The following is a 6,951-nucleotide window of genomic DNA, read 5'->3' as shown; positions in this document are numbered from 1 at the left end:
GACACCTGCATTAACGAACTATTCTTAAGGTAAACAATCCTTGCAACCGTGGTCACAAGCATCGTTGTTTTCGCCCTGGTGGCAACAACACATCCCCTAGTCTCATGTTTCTATCACTTAAGCTAGACATCAGGGGGCATGAACCCACATTCATGCATAACGCCCCCTCTTGGAGTTACAATCTACTACTCGGCCAAAGCAATACAAAGCAACGAAGAACATGCATGAATCACTAAAGAACATAATATAAAAGGATAGTCAAATATATAACTCATAACAATCCGAACATAATCTTATAATCCATCGGATCCAAACAAACCGAGCATAGCAATAGAATGAAAATTACATTGGTGCCTTCATCATGTAGGGCAGCTCACAAGGACTAGTCATGGAAGCACAAGATTGGAGAGAAGACATCACATAGCTACTGGTCATGGACTCATGGTCCAAGGGGGGCTACTCACGGCACGTCTGGGAACCGTCCATGGCGGTGGAGAAACTCCTGGAGGTCAATCCTCCCTCTGGCAGGGTGCCGGGAAGAGGTCTCCTGACACTCTCGGTCTAGGAAGTGATGTGGCGACGGAATGATGGAGAAATTCACGATTCTGGATCTGATATAGGGTTTTCCTCGTCCAGGGGTAAATATAGGCGAAAGGAGGGCACCGGAGGGCGTGGGATCCACCAAGGTGGCCTCCCTGCATGGCATGGGGGTGGGCCGCGCCCACTGGTCGCCTGGGTGGCCCCTGGCTCCCTTTCGTGCCTCGTGAAGCTTCTGGTGCGCTAATTTTTATATATTTTTCTCGGGATTTTTGGGGCTCCGGAAAATTGGTTAAAAGCCCCTGCAAAAAAGACATCGGTAGGCAGAAACTGGCACTGGGTGCACTGAGTTAGTAGGTTAGTCCAAATATGTGTAAAAATATAAAAAAGTGTAGCAAAACATATAACAATGTCAACTAAAAGATCATGGAACAAGCAGAAATTACAGATACGTTTGGGACGTATCAACATCCCCAAGCTTAATTCATGCTCGTCCTCGAGTAGGTAAATGATAACATAATAATATTTGTGGTGACATCCTAACACACATATAAGAACTTCAAAGTAAAGCAAGTGAGATATGCAATTCAAGTCAAGACAATAACAAGCAATAGTCTATATCTAGTATTGAAATTAGCAAAGTAAGAACATAAAGATGAAAGCGCTCTCGCTGTCCGTGACTCGAATGTCTCCAAATGGTGTTTGCGTGTAAGAAGTGGGAGATGGGTTTAGAGCATAAAATATTTTTTAATTGAGAACTTAATCTACTAAACCTCACAATTGGTCTTCTTTGGAATCTTATGTGGACTCATCCCCAGACCACTAGTCAGACACAAGTCAAAATGATCCTCTCCCTTTCGACTTTGAGCACTAATGCAGTGGATGAGCGTAAGCAAGATATGTTGGTACTTAGGATGGCAAATAGAATAATGATGGGGAAGGAAGGAAAAAAGGTGTGAAAGGCTCACATCAATGAGGACAACCATAGGCGAGAGAAAGCCAAATGATAGATATGATGTGAGGAGTAGGGATTGCCATGCAATGAATGCACATGTGAGCTAAGGTAAGCTCTCCAATGGAACTAGTGGGGGTGCATCGAACTTGCTTGCTCATGATCACCTAGAGCACATTTGAGGAGGCTCATCATTGGAATATGCAAGCCAAGTTCTATAGTGTAAGGGTCCCCACATAGTTATGCATGAATGATAATCTCTATGTAGTACGAATATAGCAATGGAGTACGAGTGTGGATCTTTCAAAAGGAATAGTAGTGTTGCCCCTTCTCTCTTTTTATTTCTTTTTTTGTGGCCTCTTTGGCTCTTTATTTTTTCTCTTATTTGTCCTCTTTGGGATCTTTCATTTGTCCTCTTTGGGATCTTGTCCTCACTTAAGGGCAATACTCTATGTTCTACAAGAATAAAAAGAAGATCAACACACTTTATAAGAAGTACTCAACATAAAGACAAGTGAAAAGTATCATGATGTATGCAAATGTATGCCTCTACCAGTGTAGCAGGATATGGAATGAAACTAGCGCGTCATGTAGCAATAATAAGGGAAAGGCCCAACTAGCATGCGTCTCCTCGATCAAGCAAAAGCATGTATGACATGAAGATCAAGTCATGAGATGGTGGATGTTGCAAGGCAATGTATCTCGGAAAGGCTATGGAAGTGCCTTAATAGGTAGGTATGGTGGCTGTTTTGAGGAAAGATATACTGAGGCTTATGATGATAGAGCGTATCATGCCAAGGGTTTCGATGCACCGGCGAAGTTTGCACGAACTCTCAAGATGAGAAAGGGCAATGCACCGTACCGAATAGGCTATCAAAATATGGATGGTGGAAGTGCCAACAATCGAATACTCACATTAGTCCGAAGAACCCATACACTTATTATCGGTAACTCTCTATCTAGTTAGGAAATTCACAAAGACACAAGTACCCCGAGGAGGAGTGTTTGGGGGTTTGGTTATCCTTGCAAATCCTTGACTCATGGTAACATGAGGGTACTCTATATATTCCAACCCCTCCAGAGGTTAGCGATCAATTTAGTAGCTAGAGTTCTCAACTAATTTTTAGTTTTTGAAAAACACACAGATTTCCCAAAATACGACATCTATCACTAATAGGCTCAAGCTCTTGCCACCAATATTCCAAACATTACTCAAATCAATACCTCAAAACTACTACAAGTTACTACTATACTTAAATAGCAACCACAATAACCTACTCATGCAAGACACACAACTCAGTGCAACAAGACAACTCTCTAAAAAAGATAAGCATGATAACTCAATAGGGTTCCAAAAGCAACCTAAATAGAAGCTCTTAAAAAGATAAAGCATGAAAAGTAAGAGCTAAGCATGACAGCAGCTACGAAAAGATAAAGAACACACATAAAAGATAAACATGTAAACCTATGTTGTGTTCTAGGGTGGAATGGAGCGTGTTTCTCTCCCAAACAAGGTAGGATAGGTTCCGACTTGTTATGACCAGCAAGCAAAACTAAAGCAAACTAAAAAGTAAAGAGTGGGACGCTCCAAGCATGATAACTCTCTAAACAAGATAAGCATGATAACTCAAGAGAGTTCCAAAATCAACCTAAATAAAAGCTCTTAAAAAGATAAGCATGAAAACTAAGAGCTAAGCATGACAATAGCTATGGAAAGATAAAGAACACACAAAAAAGATAAGCATGGAAACCTATGTTGTGTTCTAGAGTGGAATGGAGCGTGTTTCTCTCCCAAACAAGGTAGGCTAGGTTCCGACTTGTTATGAACAGCAAGAAAAACTAAAACAAACTAAAAGTAAAGAGCGGGACGCTCCAAGCATAGCACATAGCATATGAAGTGATAAACATATAGCATGGAGATGGACGAACTGATGATTGTTGATAGAGAAGGGGATGCACGGGGCCATCCCCAAGCTTAGACGCTTGAGTCTACTTGAATATTTCTTGGGGTGCATGGGGGCTTCCCCAAGCTTGAGCGCTTGACACTCCTGGATCTTCTTTCCTCATCTTCCATCGCATATTTGAAAACTCCCTTCATACGAAATTCATCATAAGCTGATTAGAGTAGTTAGCACCCATGATAAAATAATTCATTACCTACTGGAAATAATGATTTTCATGAAAAGCTACTATTCCTCATGATTGCCAAAAGGTTTTTTAAAGGAAAAGAAAGCTTAAGATTTCCAAAATGATGAAAACGCAAAACGTGGAAGAATATGTGAAAAACAGAACAACAGGTAGTAAATAATTGTTTCGGGGCACTTCTGCAACTCAAACCAAAAAACTCAGAACAGATGCCAGAAATACAATTATATAGAGCATGCTGTCAGAAAAATTCATATCAACAAGATGATCTGGTTATTTTTGGCGAATTTTTCTATCAAGAAGACAGAATCTATTTCTCGACAGCATGTCACAACTTTTCAACTTTCTTGCAATCGGAGGCTAAAACTTGGCACAAAGCTTGAAAATAAAGACACAATGATGCTGCTACAGTAGTAACAAGCATCAAGACCACTAAAACTAAAAGTAAAAACAAATTGGGTTCCCTTCCAACAAGCACTTTCTTTTATGCCTTTGAGCTAGGCATGATGTGATACGTCTCCATCGTATCTACTTTTCGAAACTCTTTTGCCCTTGTTTTGGACTCTAACTTGCATGATTTGAATGGAACTAACCCGGACTGACGACGTTTTCAGCAGAATTGCCATGGTGTTGTTTTTGTGCAGAAATGAAAGTTCTCGGAACGTCCTGAAAATTTACGGAGAATATTTCTGGAAAATATGAAAAATACCTGCGCAAAGATCCACCGGAGGGGATGGGCCAGTGGGCCACAAGCCCTGTTGCCGCGGCCCCCCCGGCCGCGGCAACCAAGCTTGTGGGGCCCACGTAGGTCTGCCGCCCCAACTCCAGCTCTATAAATTCACTTTCGTCCCGTAAAAAATTAAAAGAGAAGATTTCATCGGGTTTGCGATACGGAGGCGCCGCCACACCCTGTTCTTCATGTGGAGGGAAGATCTGGAGTCCGTTTTGGGCTCCGGAGAGGGGAAATCGTCGCCATCGTCATCATCAACCTTCTTCCCTCTCGAATTCCATGAAGCTCTTCATCGTTCATGAGTAATCTATTCGTAGGCTCGCTGGGCGGTGATGAGTAGGATGAGATCTATCATGCAATCGAGTTAGTTTTGACGGGGATTGATCCCTAGTATCCACTATGTTTTGAGATTGATGTTGCTACTACTTTGCCATGCTTAATGCTTGTCACTAGGGCCTGATTGCCATAATTTTAGATCTGAAATTATTATGTTGTCACCAATATATGTTTTTTTTAGATCCGCTCTTGCAAGTTGTAGTTACCTACTATGTGTTATGACCCAGCAACCCCGGAGTGACAATAACTGGAACCACTCCCAATGATGACCATAGTTTGAGGAGTTCATGTGTTCACCAAGTGCTAATGCGTTGTTCCGGTTCTTTATTAAAAGTAGAACCTTAATATCCCGTAGTGTCCTTTTGGACCCCGCTGCAACGGGAGGGATGGACAATAGATGTCATGCAAGTTCTTTTCCCTAAGCACGTATGAGTACACACGGAATGCACGCCTACATCACATTGACGAACGGGAGCTAGCCACATATCTCTCCGTGTTATAACTGTTGCATGATGAATGTCATCCAGACAAATCACCGACCCATTGCCTACGAGTTTGTCCCAGTGCTATTGTTACTACTGCTGCTGCTGCTGTTACTTGTTCTTCTCTGCTGCTGTTACTTGTTTTGCTATGCTACTGTTACTTGCTTTGCTCTGCTGCTACTTGCTACTGCTGTTACTTGCTACTGTTGCTACTTGCTACTGCTGTCACTACTGTTGTTCCTTGCCACTGCTGTTACTCGTTACACTGCTGCTACCTGCTATAATACTTTTTCGCTCGACGTTGACGGGAAAGATTATTTGCCATCCACGGGCAACTTACTGGCACCATTGATACAACCGTTAGGAATAGTCCGCCGTCAACAGATCATTTCTGGCACCGTTGTTATCATACTACTTTGCTATTGATACTTTGCTTGCACATACTAATCTTTCACGTGCGGTTGAATCCGACACATTCAGCTGCTAATACTTGAGAGTATCCTTTCACTTCCTACTGGGCGAACCAACAAATTTGGGTTGAATACTCTACCCTCGAAAACTGCCGCGAACCCACGCGCTGGTGGGCCATTGCAAGACAATTGCTAATTGTTGAGCAACTGGGGGCAGTTCTGGCTCCGTTGCCGTGGAGGCATCATGTCAGGAACACGTCAACAACATTTTTCTAGCGCCGTTGTCGGGGACTACTAGCAGCATTTTTCTGGCACTGTTGCCGGGGAAGGGATTGCTATATTCTCTGAGTCACTTGGGATTTATATCTGCTGATCACTATGAAGAATCTGAAAGATCCAAAAACCATCGTTTTGCCCTCAACTACGAGGGGAGGTAAGGAACTGCCATCTAGCTCTGCACTTGATTCACCTTCAGTTATGAGTAAGTTTGCGACATCACCTCCTGCTAGAAATCTTGATATGTCGCATGTGATTGATGATGCTTATGATGCTACTATGCTTGATGATACTATGCCTGATACTGCTAGAGATGCTATGCCTGATACTGCTAGAGATACTATGCCTGATACTGCTAGAGATACTATGCCTGATACTGCTTTGCCTAATGATGCTAGAGATGCTATTTTGCCTGTTGATGCTATGCTTGATACTGCTAGAGATACTACTTTGCCTGATGTGCCACTAGGGGTATTCCTTGATGCTCATATTGCTAGAGTTACTGCCAATGCTCGTGATGCTTCTGAAACTGCTGATACTATTGGGATAGAACCTGCTTTTGCTCCTGCTAGATCTAGCTCTCCTAGATATGAATTGCCTGATATACCTGAGGGTTATGTTATGGAGGGAGAGATAGCTGAGGATTTTCTTGCGTGTAAGGATTCCTATGACGCTGAGAAATTACTTCTCAAGTGGAAGGAAAAATCTCTGAAAGCTAGGATGAAATACGACCCGAAGTTTGCCACTTCACCTATCTTCATCACCGATAAGGATTATGAATTATCTGTCGACCCCGAGATAATCTCTCTAGTCGAATCTGATCCTTTCCATGGTTATGAGTCTGAGACGGTCGTAGCCCATCTTACCAAACTACACGATATAGCCACCCTTTTCACTAGTGAGGAGAAGATCCGCTACTACTATATCCTTATGTTGTTTCCTTTCTCTCTAAAGGATGACGCTAAAGCCTGGTTCACTTCTCTTGCTCCTGGATGTGTGAGTAGTCCCCAGGATATGGTCTATTACTTCTGTGAGAAATATTTCCCTGCCCATAAGCATGAAATTTACATAGGTGCCTTGATA

Source organism: Hordeum vulgare, chromosome 3H (genome assembly GCF_904849725.1).
Source record: "Hordeum vulgare subsp. vulgare chromosome 3H, MorexV3_pseudomolecules_assembly, whole genome shotgun sequence".
NCBI classification, from domain to species: Eukaryota; Viridiplantae; Streptophyta; class Magnoliopsida; order Poales; family Poaceae; genus Hordeum; species Hordeum vulgare.
This window is presented reverse-complemented; position numbering follows the sequence as displayed.